At 31.6% G+C, this 15,779-nt stretch overlaps 1 protein-coding gene across 10 annotated transcripts in view; it reads left to right on the top strand.

The window, feature by feature from the left end:
* The window catches only part of LOC127737292 (misshapen-like kinase 1), a 119,908-nt gene that overhangs the window by 86,765 nt on the left and 17,364 nt on the right, over positions 1-15,779 (top strand). The window lies entirely within an intron of this gene.

Below are 15,779 nucleotides of genomic sequence, written 5' to 3'. Positions count from 1 at the left end.
ATTTGTTTAACATCAACTCTGTATATATATACCAGAAATTTTTTTACTTTGTTTTACCTATTTAGGTCGAAAAGATGAAGTTTTTTTTAAAAGGAGAATTTAAAGATTAACATTGACTAATTCAGGGATGATTTTGTGCAACTGCTGCAGATGTGCAGTACATATGTAATTTGTCACCGCAGTTTAGATGAATCAGCCTTTTGAAAAAAAAGATGCTGTCAACTAATTGAACGATTTTTTTGCAACATTTTAAAAACGAAAATTTCAGGAATGAATAATTGATAAATGTAGAGGATCGTATACATGAAAATAATCCAATAAGTGTTGTGTTACAGTTGATTAGTTTAATAATTAACATGGTTAGCCTTCAGAAACATCCATACTGAACCTGATTGGAAGGTTTAGTTATTTAAACTCTTCAAACAAGTGAGACGGAGAGCTTTCAGGGTATTGGTTATCCACATTGGTGATAAAATTACAGTATTGATTGGAGCATTATATTAGATTATAGACTGAAAACATCTCTCATTAGTATTTTGTTAGGGTATAACTATCACCAGTATTTTAGGAACTTTGTTGTCATCCAATAGAACTTTAGTACTGGTAATAAGCCAGATTACATGCTGCCTAAGGTGGCTGTTTTAGTGTTAAATTTAGATTACTGATATTTTATCAGCTTGTTCCATCAGTAGAGTTTTTTTATTATCGTGAATTATTGACATACGATATATATTCTCCTGATGAAAAAAATATGTAAAAGTGTTTTATTTATTAGTGAAGCATTATTTTATTAAAGAAGGAAAAAGTGATTTCTGAAAAATTATAAAGTTGTCTGATAGCAAGGAAGTGAAGATCTGTCACAAACGGAAGAATGTGTTAACTTTAATAAGCACACAACCAATTAAAAGGAACAAAAAAGAAGAAGAATATATACAGGAAAACAACACTGAGGATGTGAATTTGTTGGATTTTTCATTATTTAGTACTGTAATCAATCATAATGGTACTGGAAGAAGGAATAATAGATGATTCTTTTAAATTCTATAAAATAGTGGACAATTATTACTATATCCTTGTAGAGGTAGGTACTAATAATTGGTATGGCAACAGACCACCTGTTTTTTTTTTTTTTGGAGGGGAGGGGGGGGGGGGGGGGTGGGAGTAAATGGGAATTGGTAAAGGATAATAACTAAGGGCTAGGAATAATGGGGAACTTGTATATTTACCTATTTTTCACTGTTTTTTGTAGTCATACTTATTTCAATACAATCTTGATACCTATACCTAGTTTGGGGTTATTTATACGTAAGATGTTGGAACCAAGCATCTGTGTTATCCAAGGTTCATATAAAACTTATTGAAAATTTTTGTACATGTAGCATATTCTTTTATAGAAAATTTTTCCATTCATTACTTTGTTCTAAAGACTAAAAGCAAAATTGATTTATTTGTCCAAATTTTAATATGATGCTAACAGCAGTAATTAACTGGCACAATTTATATGCTGTTTTATTCGTGTTCCTCCAGTATTTAATTATGTAGAAGCAAGAAGTGTTTTCTAATATCCATAATATATCTTTAATTTTGCCAGCATGTGTGTGAGATGCATGGTTTAAAATAAATGTTAAGTTAGGTAAAAAATCTGTTGAATTTACAACATTGGCATGTTCAGCATAAATAACTTTATTGTACAACTATTGTAGATTGTGTGGTTGGACATAGTCAAATTTTTTGGTTTGGTGTCTCCCATTCTCATAGTTTTTTAAAAAAAGTTTAATGTACAACATCAAAACAAATTTTTTGAAAGTTCTGTTCACCTTCTACTATTGATTTGTTCTTTTGTGTATTTCACAAAAAAATTACTCTGTTGTAGTAGTAGATGTAATGTTATGCATGTGGAAATATGAATGATGTCTGCAGAGGGGGAGGGGGTCTGAAGTAAGGAAATAGTTTGGATAAGGGTCTCCATAAAGCGATAAGAATATTGTACTTTCTGAATTTTGAAAATACATGTATTAGACTTCTGCCTCCAGGTTTATACAAATTATTTTGTCTCTGAAGGATAGAAGTCTGTTATCAATTGATGGCCCTTCAATTCTTCAATATCAAAATGTAAAGTAAATATTCTGTAGATATTATTGGGATATTTAGATAAAGGATTTAAAGAGGACATTGCATTGTTAATACAGGCATATTTCTAGCATTGGTATTTAAATTTTGTTTATATATTTGAGCATATGGCATATGATTTCAACATTTGCAAATATCAACACCATATTGATAACAAGTCTCACAAGGCTACTAATTTCACCATAAGTAAACAGAAATGACCAGCTTCAGTATCAATGGACATTAATTAAATAAACAAAATTTGTACAGATCAAAAACCACTAAATAAGAACCAATTTGTCCACAGTGGTCAACTTTATTGACCAGTATCCAGGCATTATTGATTTAGTGAGGACGCTTTGAAGTCCAATTTTTAATGGTCACATGAGACTAGTTGTAATTAATACGGTTAGTCAGGTGGTTAAATATAATTAGGTATCTAATGATTGCACAGTCAGGGTAGGAATGTGAGAAAGCTGTATTAAAGCACATTGAAGACAGGGGAACTTAACATGCTAAAAGAGATTATTGAGATTTTTATACGACCGCAAAAATTAAAAATTTTTTGGTCGTATATTGGTATGACGTTGGCGTCGTCGTCGTCGTCGTCGTCGTCGTCGTCGTCCGAAGACACATTGGTTTTCGCACTCTAACTTTAGTTTAAGTGAATGGATCTCTATGAAATTTTACCACAAGGTTCAATACCACAAAAGGAAGGTTGGGATTGATTTTGGGGGTTATGGTACCAACAATAAAGGAATTAAGGGCCAAAAAGGGGCCAAAAATAAGCATTTTTGTAACTTCCAGACATAACTTGTGTGTTAGTGTATGGATATCTCTGACATTGTACCACAAGATTCCATATCACAAAAGGAATGCTGGGATTGATTTTGGGGGTAATTGTCTCAAAATTTTAGGAATTAGGGGCCAAAAAAGTGGCAAAAAACAAGCATTTTTCTAGTTTCATGACAATAACTTGTGTGTAAGTGTTTGGATATTTCTGAAATTGTACTACAAGGTTCCATATCACAAAGGGAAAGCTGGAATTGAGTTTGGGGGTAATTGCCCGAAACGTTTAGGAATTGGGGGCCAAAAAGGGGCCAAAAATAAGCATTATTCTAGTTTCCAGACAATAACTTGTGTTCAAGTGTATGGATCTCTCTGAAATTGTACTGCAAGGTACCATACCACAAAGGGAAGGCTGGGATTGAGTTTGGGGGTGATGAATCATAAGGGGGTTCAAAAAATTTGGGGGGGGATTTTTTTTTTTTTCTTTTTTTTTCTTTTTTTTTTTTTTTTCTTTTAAAATTTTCCATTTTAAGTTGGTTATTACTGATTTAAATTTAAAAGCAAATAATAATGATATGGAGGAGATACACACCAAACAGGATGTGTAAGTTATTATATAATAAGTATTGTGCAATAGCAAGAAATTTTCAATTGCACAGTATTGCACAATAGCAAGAAATCTTCAATTGCACAGTATTGCGCAATAGCAAGAAATCTTCAATTGCACAGTATTGCGCAATAGCAAGAAATATCCAATAGCACAATATTGCGCAATAGCCAGAAATTGTCAATTGTACAGTATTGCGCAATAGCAAGAAATATTCAATTGCACAGTATTGTGCAAAAGAAGATACTTCGTATAAATTGCTTATAACGTGATCAATTTCAATGGGGTTTTATTCTTGAATTCTTGGGGTTCTTTAATATGCTGAATCTAACCGTGTATTAAGTTTTTGGATTTTGGGCCCCGTTTTTAAATTGGTCCACATTGAGGTCCAAAGGGTCCAAAATTTAACTTTGTTTGATTTCGTCAAAAATTGAATTATTGGGGTTCTTTGATATGCCGAATCTAACCGTGTATTAAGATTCTTAATTTTTGGTTCCGTTTTCAAATTGGTCTACATTAAGGTCCAAAGGGTCCAAAATTAAACTTAGTTTGATTTTAACAAAAATTGAATTTTTAGGGTTCTTTGATATGCTGAATCTAAACATGTATTTAGTATTTTGATTATGGGCCCAGTTTTCAAGTTGGTCCAAATCGGGGTCCAAAATTAAACTTTGTTTGATTTCAACAAAAATTGAATATATGGGGTTCTTTGATATGCTGAATCTAACCATGTATTTAGATTTTTTATTTTTGGGCCCCGTTATCAACTTTGTCCACATTGAGGTCAAAAGGGTCCAAAATTAAACTTTGTTTGATTTCATCAAAAATTGAATTCTTGGGGTTCTTTGATATGCTGAATCTAACCATGTATTTAGATTTTGGATATTGGACCATAATAGGTGAATGTCCAATTTAAAATTTTTAAGTTCTTAGACCACATTCATTCTGTGTCAGAAACCTATGCTGTGTCAAATATTTAATCACAATCCAAATTCAGAGCTGTATCAAGCTTGAATGTTGTGTCCATACTTGCCCCAACTGTTCAGGGTTCGACCTCTGCGGTCGTATCAAGCTGCGCCCTGCGGAGCATTTTATTGTAAAATGATGACATTGAAGGAATTTTAACTTTGATCAAAATGACAGATGGAATGACTGACTTGTTCAGTGTTCTTAAAGGTGTCTTATTATATTGCTAAAATCTTATTATTATTTGAATTTTGAAAACTGAAGCTTCTTTTGTCCAAGTTTGTTCACAGGTATCAGTTTTAACAGGTGGTCACTGTAAGGTGTATAAAATCACATTTAATCCATTGTTAGATGAACATTTGTCTATTTTCCCTCAGTAAAAGTGCCCAAAGCAGCCAGAAATTTTGGGAAGTTAAAAATGTATAAAAGACATGTGTAGCAATTTATAAAAATTGTTCTGATTAAAGTAATGACAGAAACATGTTAAAAAATAGATTCATGTCAAGTGAGTTGTAACCCTGATTATTTCTCACAGTGTACTTATGGCAAAATTTGAGAATTTGAGAAATTATGTTTGAAATCCTCCTGTTTACAATGGATATATTTGTCAAGGATATTTTGGGTATGAATCTGCTGTTACACATTTTGGTATCACAGTAGTTGATGGGATGTAAGATGGAATAGCTCTCAGTCAGTTCAATCTTAATACAATAAGTCAAAATTTCTTTTAATTTGAAAAAAAGATTTCAAAAGAATGTAAAGAATGATGGTCAAGAGCTCTCTGCCATCATGTAGCTTCTGTAATATAATGATAAATCTGAAGATTTTAGGGCTGAAGATTCCAATAAAAAGACGGGTAGATTATTAGAATTTGACATTTGATTTTGTGGGTGGCTAATGAAAAGAATTAGCAAAATTATACTATTTTATTTGTAGGAGTGCATAAAAATGCATTCATTGACATTTTAATGCAAATTATTTTCCATTGATAACCTGAGATGAAAGACTATTTTTTTATTGTTAATTACTGCTGATAAAATGGTAATTACATGTCAAGATCATGGCATCTCTCCCCCACATTTACTGGATTATAAAATTCAGTTAATTGAGGAGTAAACTTTAAAACTTCATTGTATGGTGACACTTGATGGAAATTTTGTAAGGTTGAGGTAGTAAAAGTACGGGTACATTGTTTGGGTTGGAATAATATAAGGTGTTACTTGTGGAAACATTTGAACACCCAAATATAAATACATATTTGTTAAACTCAATTTCTGTATTGTCCTTGAATATCTAAAATGATCCACTTCTGGTTTTGATTTGTCTGTAGGTTTCTATTCTGTGTCTTGTAAAGTTATTGGTCAGAAGATAAAAAAAGTAATTTGTTAAAAAAATATATTTGACACTTTTTTCAGTGAATCATGCATTGAAAGATTGATGTAATTATTTGATTGGGTTGTGAAATAGGAAATGAACCAATCACAAAGTTCTATAAACCAATCAGACGGAAGTCATTTTTCAAAAAAAACATTGAATTGATGGAGATTAAGATAACCATAATGTTTATTTGGTTTAGGGAATGAATCTGTCAGTCTGCCTTGATTTTCATATAATTACTTTTGAGGAAATTTAATCGATGATTCTTTTTACAGCAATTAAGTATAGAATACTTTAAGCTAGCATACTGAAAACCTGGTATAGTATGGTGGTACAGTACAGTGGTATGGTAGCAATACTTGTGTACATCATAAACATGTTATTATTTCTGATTATTGTAGTGTATTAAGCCTTTTGAACCATTGTAGATTTAGAAATATAAAATCTGTTGTATTTGGTTGCTGACAGCCATTGATGTTTGCCCCACATCTCCTTTATATACACAATACAATACTTCATAATATGGTGAAAAATAATATAATTCTCCCTGTCCCTGAAATAATTGGAATATAATCTAATGTCATTGTGACCAGATTATATAGAAATTATGGTCATCATCAGTCATGGAATTGTATAATTTTCTCATTATTTGTACTTTAAGCTCTGTTGAAGAAATTTTGATGAATGTTATTATTAAGATGACCAATTTGCTGTAAAGTTTGATATGCTTGTATAACTGTAATGGTTTCTGCTTTTGGATTCTTATAGATTTTTTTTCCTCACAAAGAGATGTAATGTTGACATAGTCATTGCCATTAATTGTATACATTTTAGATTTAGATCAGGTAGAAGTTTCTTTGGACATTGAAGCTTTATAAATCAATGTCTGAGATTTTTTATTGAAAATCAGATGGTTTCTGAAGTAGACTATGATTTGTTTACCCTGTTAAGGCCAAGCAAACAAAAACCCTTGTTTATGGTTAAATAAGTATCGTTTTTCATATTGTTTTTCAATAATTGACCAAAGGACTTTTTACAACTGCATATTCAATTATATGGCCTTATTTCTAATCAATTTTTTATAACCTAGTGAAAAAGCAATTTAACAGTAAGATTAATAAGAGATTTTAGGATGTTCCATGTCTGTTACCATGTGCTGTATATTTACTTGATCATTTATGGTATTTATGAACAAATTGCTAAGTGTGACAGGGTTTTTATGAAATATATGGTATGAGATTAACTTTGTAATCAACAGGTTAGTCTGAACATGGAAGTATCATATTGTCAATAAAATACTTCCATGGTCTGAAGGAGACAAACTTTTCCTCCTATTTCATTGACAAGTATAATCCTAAATACTTTGTGTCTGAATGGCTGTGATCCTTCCACTTATTGTTGATGTCTGTAACAAAATGAATGGATATTTTCTTTCATTCACCGTTTAGACTAAATTTGAACAGTTATAAAACTGTTTGAGATGTTTTTAGTAGATAACCTATAGACTTGTATACTTTTACATGTCTATTGACAGTCATATCTTAACATCTTCATATAGAATTTGTATTGTTGCAAAAACCATAATTGTTGATAGATAATATCTCAACAGACAAAACTTTTTTTCTATTTATATTGTCTAAATCTTTTTAATTGAATTTCACTCAATATGTAGTGCAAGGATATTTGTTTACATAAAAGTTGACTAAATTTACCAGATTTGGTGTATCATGATCAAGATAATTACTACCTTAAAAGTGAATAATATGAGAAGTACATTGATTATTGGGTAGGAAATACCAAACTGTGGGCATCAATCTGATAATTATCGTTAGTATTGATCTAGTTAATTACAAATGTTGTAGTTAAACATCAACAAATCTAGCTTTTTGTCCTGATTAAAATGATATAGATTTATATTATCTGTGTATTGGTTTCTGCCTGGGAACATTTTTAAATTTTGACGTTTTCCAAGAAATATCACTTTCAAATCTATGATTTGAGAACAAATTAGCATTTCTCTGCTGTATTTAGCAGTTTCCCAGTTGGAAATAAATGCAGATTTATGTATTTATCAATTTTATTGGAGACGTGATGAAAGTCTTGTTTTGCCTTTAGATGAGATGGTAACATAGGGAGAAATATTACATGCATGGTCAAAGTTGTCTATCTGTTTCAACATCTAACTGTAAACATATAATGATGTCTACTTGTGTGAGGTCTTCAGTATTATTCTTTCAATAAAATGTTTTGACTTATGAGTTCTTCAATCATTATTATAACAACCAGTATGAATTGAGTCTTTGTAAGACGTGTCAGATGACACTTAGCTGTTAAAATGATGTACTTTTTCACTGTCTTTTTATTCTTTTATTTCTTGTCAGATAACTATAACATTGTGATATCCTATCATGATATATTACTGGGGATCACTTTCAATGAAATCTGATCACATATAAACACAGACTGCCAGGTACACCTATACATGTGTATAGTATGTATCTACAGTGAAGCTCTGAAACTTGTCAGAATGGTTAACAAATAACTGTGGATACAGATAACACACCTCCTCAGGTGTCAGAACAGGTGAGACATTAGGTGAGAAGGAACACCTATGTCTCTGCAGGCAGAATAAGATGGCTAAGACAAGGTGATATTGAACACCTATGTCTCTGCAGGCAGAATAAGATGGCTGAGACAAGGTGAGATTGAACACCTATGTCTCTACAGGCAGAATAAGATGGCTGAGACAAGGTGAGATTGAACACCTATGTCTCTGTAGGCAGAATAAGATTGCTGAGACAAGGTGATATTGAACACCTATGTCTCTGCAGGCAGAATAAGATGGCTGAGACAAGGTGATATTGAACACCTATGTCTCTGTAGGCAGAATAAGATGGCTAAGACAAGGTGAGATTGAACACCTATGTCTCTGTAGGCAGAATAAGATGGCTGAGACAAGGTGAGAATGAACACCTATGTCTCTGTAGGTAGAATAAGATGGCTGATATGCTTGTTACATGGTACTGTCAATATTTATAGGTTGTATCAAACATAGAAATGTTAACCTTTGATTTGTGTTGAATTTCAGGCATAAACAGTTTTATGAAGGGGGGTCATATTTTTAGAACTTGAAAATTAGTTTCTGTTAGCAAACATTTTTTGCCTCCAAAAAGTGAGTTGATATTAGATAGTGTAATTGTTATGTGATAACATTTATATGGTAGGGATCTGAGGCAGCAGTAGGAGGTAGATATGGTTATCGAGTGTGATGATAGTGGGTAGATACAGGAGCTAACTTGATGTGATACATCATGCTTCATGGCAGGAGGGGCCCTCAGAAGGGATTTATGTTTAATTACATTAATTAGATTCAAATATGAATAAAAGGATGTATATCTTTCAAGCAAGGAGAAAGCAACCAAAAACACTTCTTAAGCCAAAAACAAAAAAACAAAAAAGTACATTGGTTAAGTTTCCTCTATTACAGACCCTAGTATTTTATGAAACTTATAACAATGGTAGTTACTTGTATCTCATATGGAAGTATACTTGAAGGATAAAGTAACTTCACTTTGTTTTCACTTAAAGCATATTGCAGGCTAATTACACTGTAAACCAACTTATTTTTGCGGATACTTTATTTCACGCTTAGCCCTTTCTTGACCACTTCGCGGCGATTGAATTTTGCGATAGTCAAATTTAATCATTTATGTAGTTACACAGTTTTACAGATTCATGACTATTTATATTCATGTTATTTTTCTATTCCCCAAAGTGACTAAAGAAATTGCTTTTGAAAATGAGTTGGTTAACGATATTTACCAATGGAAGGTGTAGATAACTCTATTGGGGTCAGGGAAAGTTTACTTAAAACCTATATAGTTTAGTGGATTGAGTTATGGGGATTTTATGATTAGTTCTAATTCAGTATTACAATTGACCACAATTTATAGTTTTCTCCATATGTCAGGTGGTCAGAAAATATATTTATTATACTTTTAAAATGGCACTGTATAATATATTGGGTGTATAGATTTATAGAATAGGATTTGGAGAGGTTTTTTCTACTGTAAGATTTACCAGGTTGATTTATTAAATCTTTCCAATTATTTATGGCTTCATTATGATAAAAATTATGTCTAATCACAGTGGATGATTGACTATAAATTAGGTGTTGGATGGAAGCAGATATTCATGTATTTATCTGTTTTATAGTTGAAGATGTGATTTTCAGTTAGATCAACAACATTGTGTTAATTATTTTCATTCCTGTAGCAGATTTGTCAAACTGATATGTTTGTTTGGATTATGAAAATCATCGCTTTTTATCATACAGACTTATTTATAAAGAAAACTAATGAAGCTTAAGATCTGGTTGATACCACTTCCAGCTATAAAATTACTGTGTTTGTTTTCTTCTACTTAACAAAATAAATGAGTTCCCATGCAGTATTGCTTTTTGCCAAATATCTTTCCACATGAAATAGCAAACTGATCTTTATGAGGTATGGAAAATATGTGTAAAGATCAAGTTTTGAAGTGGTCAGCTGTCAGTGGTCATTTTGGCTGATTGACCACTGTAAAAACAACCTGCAGAGAAAGTTCACATAAATTATTGAGAGTTTAAGTGGTTATTAGCTTGTATGAAAAGTTTGATTTGTCCAGAAGTGATTATTATCAAGAATAGTTCTATTTAAACTGAACATTGCTGAATGTGCACAAAGGTCCAGTACAGTAGTGTAGTTAATGAAAGGCATTAGTCAACTTAATCCATTGGCAACAATATGTCAAAAATACAACAAAAACTACTAATATAGCAATTCTCCTTTAAAAAAAATCATTTAAAATGCATCTACATGTACAAAAATGATCTGATTCCTTGATTTTAGACCTAGTGAGATGATATATCTAGAGTCTTGACCTTAAGTAAGAAGATATTTCTTGAATCTTGACCCTCCTGACCATCAATGATTAACTTCCTACACAGATATTTGTTTGAAGTGTGATGTATTTTCCCACAAGAAAATAAATTAGATATGAATATAAGTACATGTAAAAGTAGCTATCTTACTGTAAAAAGTCATTGTCAGTTTTGTGGGTTATGAAGTTTCGACAAAAAGTCAAGGATTTTAACATTAGCTTTTACTTCCAGCTATTTTTCAGCAGTCACATGTTGTTTTACAAACACACTGCCAAGAGATCAAATTATGCATTTGTTTCATTGTACATTTAAAGATTAAAGATTAATCTGTTTTTATTGTTTGTAAGAAAAGTCCACCTCTCCATAATCAATATGAAAGAAAGTAATATTTATAGGAGTTGACCAATGAGAGCGTAGTAGGTCTCCTTGTACCTAAACAAGCTATCCATGTGAGAGTACTCTAGTTTCACTGCTATTACAGAAATTTAAAAAATGCAGTTATAAAGACTATTTAATAATTTTTACAAGGCTTACAGATGGGAAAAAATGGAATATGTAATAATCCAGCCTTAGAAATATTGATGAATGTATACTGTGTTATGTCTAGATGGGAATGAAATACTCTAGTAGGGAATTGGAAATGTCATTTTGTGAAAATGACAGATCTTTTATCCTATAAAATGATGTTCTTTTCAGTCTTTAGGGATTGTCTTATGGAAGAACTTGGTGATCTTTTATAGCTTTGGTGAAAATTGATGCTCTTGCTTGCTCTAAAATATCATCAATTGGTTTGCTATAATTGAATTAAGTCAGTTACAAAAAGAAAGTGTTAACTTTTGGCATTTGAAGCAGCTGCTTCTTTAAGTATTAAATGTTAAAAATAATTGGATGTCTGTTAAGCTTTGAAAGGTCTTATTTGATTTTGAATTAAGGGGCATGGTTGTGATGAGATTTTATTAGGAAGGGCGATTGTACTTTATTAAGGAAACAGTATTTTAAAGTTTGAACTTATCGGCAACTAGTAACCTCGCAGTCATTATGGCTGATTTCTTACCCAGTAGATATAGGATAGAGTAGTTTATATTGTAATCCTAGATCTATATAGTTATGTGAGTGACTAACTGGTTTGGTCTTTACATTTTAATTTATAACAATGGACTCTTTTAAAAACTACTGACAAATAAATGATCTTGGTAGTCTAAATTACAATACTTTGCAATGGAAACCTACAAATGGTGAATTAAATTGTTTCTTATGACATCATTTTTCAAACTACAGGATTGTAAAAAAAAATATATAATGGCTTGTTTTTGTTGTACTGAAGCTGTCTGAACCTTTGCTTTATTAAAGGAGTCTATTAAATAAGACGAGTATTAAGTTTTGCCAGGCCATGTTCTTAATGTGGAGGTAACTTGGCTACCTGGTGACAATTTTAAGTAGCCTCACTTGACAAAGACAGTAAAAACAATTAATAAATATAACCTTTAATATTAGGATATAACTAGGGCCTACATTGAACAAACCTATCTTTATGTTAAAGCTTTAATGTTGGTTAGCTGATTTGGGTTTCTGCAGTAACTGTGTATTGAACAGTTGATTGAATATTTCCCAGCAGTCATATCAAAAACCAGTAATAGTTAAAGAAGAAAGTCATCAGAAGGGCATTTCAGGATAACATAGGATAAATTGCAGTTGTAGAGAATAGAAAATTGAGGATAATATCTTCATTTTCTTTCTTAATGACAGCTATCTCCAATGATTTGTCAAAGTCTTGATTACTTAGAAATCTGACTCATGCATCCTCTCTGTAAACTGTTGGTGAAAGGAATAACAGACAAGTGCTCTTTACCCTTCGAAGGAGATCCTGTATTGGCATGCGGAAGCCAACCCTATTGATTCAAAAAATACTTTAATTAAATACAACTGTTATGGTAATCAATCTGCTGCACTAATTTTGATGGTTATGAAATAATATAATGATTTTTAAGTTTTTTTCCAGACAGGTTAGTGAGATTTCTGATGATGAAATGAACAGTGTGTGTCTCATGTAATTATAAAATGTCAGCTTGCTAACTAGTTCTGAAATTAAACTTTTTAAAGTTTGCGTTTATGTTTGTAAACCATATGTTAACTTGAAAGAGGCAAATAGTCAGTTTATGTCATATTTCACTGAGATAATTGGAAGAGAAATTAATGAAACTTCTCAGCCTTGTAAACTAAAATTTACATGCATCTGTAATATTCTAAAATATAGTCATTTTCAAAGACAGTGTATTATAATAGTAGATTAAATGGAAGAACATTGAAAGAGTATTAGGTGTAATTTTTGGCCTAATTGGCCCTGAAATTGAATTTTTGTAATTTCTCCAGATTACAAATTAAAAAAATTGTGACTATATTCTAGATTAAAACATAGCTCTTGTTAGAAGATTTTTTCTTCTTCAGGTTATGCAGCCATTAAAGGACAAAATGTTGACCAGTTGACCAAATTTTAGTTAGATTAAACTCATTCAGTGTTTTTGTTGAATTCAGTAGTTGTTATTATGACTTAGATAATTTACATTTTGAGACTAAATCCGATTTAGTATAAAAAATATTTATTTTCTCGAAAAAGTAATTTCCCAATTTTTGATATGATCAGTAAAGACAACACATGAAATTGGAGAAATAATGGAAATAGAGGATTTGCTCAGATTGATACAATCAATGTTTGTCATATCGACACTTCCCCATCACTTACAACAAATTTCAGGCTTTATACAATTGATAGGTTTGTTAATCAAAGATGTGAATCCATTACAAGTTGACAAGAGTTTCTGATTCTCCAGAAGATTCTTGGAGTATTATTTAATATCACATCACGTTAGGCATGGTCATTCATGTCTTAGATAGAATTTTACCGACAAATTGGATTATACGTTTTTCGTAATCATAGAGATAGAAAGTAAAGATTTCCCTGTGGAATAACTCGGGTTTTGGTAAATTCTACTTGTGTTCACTTTTCTGTGAATTATCAGAAAATTGTATGAGGTTATATAATTAAATCTTTAAAATAAAAATGACTAATTCATGTCTTTATATTTTGAAATTAAATCAGTCCAACTAAGAATGATTTGCTGAAAGAAATCGTGATATGAATAATTGAAATACCACAGACAATTCCTTAGTTTAAGAGTTTTTGTATTGATTTTGTAAAAAAGGAACGTGTTCTTGAGAGTAAATCATCAGGAAAAACCTAAAGTGTGTTAAAAATACTTAATGTTTACATGTCTTAATAAGAAAAAGTATATAACATACATGATAAAGGGGTATTCTATTTATAGTAGCATGTCATATCTTTTGTTTGGTCAAACTACCGAATCCTTCCAATTTTACTATTAGTGATACAAGTAACAGTATTGAGAAATATTCTATGTCACTCCAATATTAAAGCTTGCTCTTGTTTCACAAATTTAAAATGACAGTTACTCTTTATTTTGAAAAATATGGAAAATGGAGTAAAAACTTTAGACAACAAGCAAAAACAACCATTCAACTTGTCAGTTATTGGTTCAATGAATTGTTGCTTTTTTTGTCTCTCTTGTGAAGAAGTCAGATGGGGAGACTTCTGTGTGGTGCTGTGAACTTCAGTGTGGTGCTGTGAACCACCTTCTGTGTGGTGCTGTGAACCACACAAACATTAAATAAAACATTAAAAATAAGATCTGCTAAGAATTGGAAAAAAATAATAAATGTACCTGAGATAATTATTATATCTTCTGACAAACTCGAAATATCCCTTTTAAATTGATTCTGAAGTAGAGCACTCCACAAGTATTGGATGATGGTTACTCTGGTCAAAAATAAACCACTCTAATAGAAAGTCATAAAATATAAGTAAAGTTGGTAAGGATAAAACATTTCTCAATGGTACCTTAATGACAAGATACATTAATAATTCCCTAGTAACATGATGTTGTATAGTTTATCTATTGATGTTTTATGTGTTCTCAAGCAGGCTCACTATAGTTGTCTAACAAAACTACAGGAATCATCAGTTCATAAAAAAGGTTTTGACTAATAGAGAATATGGATCATGGCTGAAAAGGTTAAATCAGGTGTTTAAATAAAGGGTGCTATAGAAGGGTTGAGGGTATTACTCTTCATTAAAAAGATCTTGAATGGTAAAAGATGGGCATTACTATTAAATTTTTTTCTTTTTTTTTTTAAACCAAATTTTGGTCATCTCCATCTATTTGGTACTGTTGTTACTAATCTTTAGGCCTTGTTGCCTTCCCCCTTGTTGAAATCTTCCTTTATTTGGTACTGTTGTTACTAATCTTTAGCCTTGTTGCCTTCCCCCTTGTTGAAATCTTCATTTATTTGGTACTGTTGTTACTAATCTTTAGCCTTGTTGCCTTCCCCCTTGTTGAAATCTTCATTTATTTGGTACAGTTGTTACTAATCTTTAGCCTTGTTGCCTTCCCCCCCCCCCCCCCCCCCCCCCCCCCCTTTGTTGAAATCTTCCTTTATTTGGTACTGTTGTTACTAATCTTTAGCCTTGTTGTCTTCCCCTTTGTTGAAATCTTCCTTTATTTGGTACTGTTGTTACTAATCTTTAGCCTTGTTGCCTTCCCCCTTGTTGAAATCTTCCTTTATTTGGTACTGTTGTTACTAATCTTTAACCTTGTTGCCTTCCCCCTTGTTGAAATCTTCCTTTATTTGGTACTGTTGTTACTAATCTTTAGCCTTGTTGTCTTCCCCCTTGTTGAAATCTTCATTTATTTGGTACTGTTGTTACTAATCTTTAGCCCTGTTGCCTTCCCCCTTGTTGAAATCTTCCTTTATTTCGTACTGTTGTATAATCTTTAGCCTTGTTGCCTTCCCCCTTGTTGAAATCTTCATCTATTTGGTACTGTTGTTACTAATCTTTATCCTTGTTGCCTTCCCCCTTGTTGAAATCTTCCTTTATTTCGTACTGTTGTTACTAATCTTTAGCCTTGTTGCCTTCCCCCTTGTTGAAATCTTCAT

Source organism: Mytilus californianus, unplaced genomic scaffold, assembly GCF_021869535.1.
Source record: "Mytilus californianus isolate M0D057914Y unplaced genomic scaffold, xbMytCali1.0.p SCAF_4, whole genome shotgun sequence".
Lineage (NCBI taxonomy): Eukaryota > Metazoa > Mollusca > Bivalvia > Mytilida > Mytilidae > Mytilus > Mytilus californianus.
Note: the sequence above shows the minus strand (reverse complement) of the source record. Positions and strands in the feature narration are given on the sequence as shown.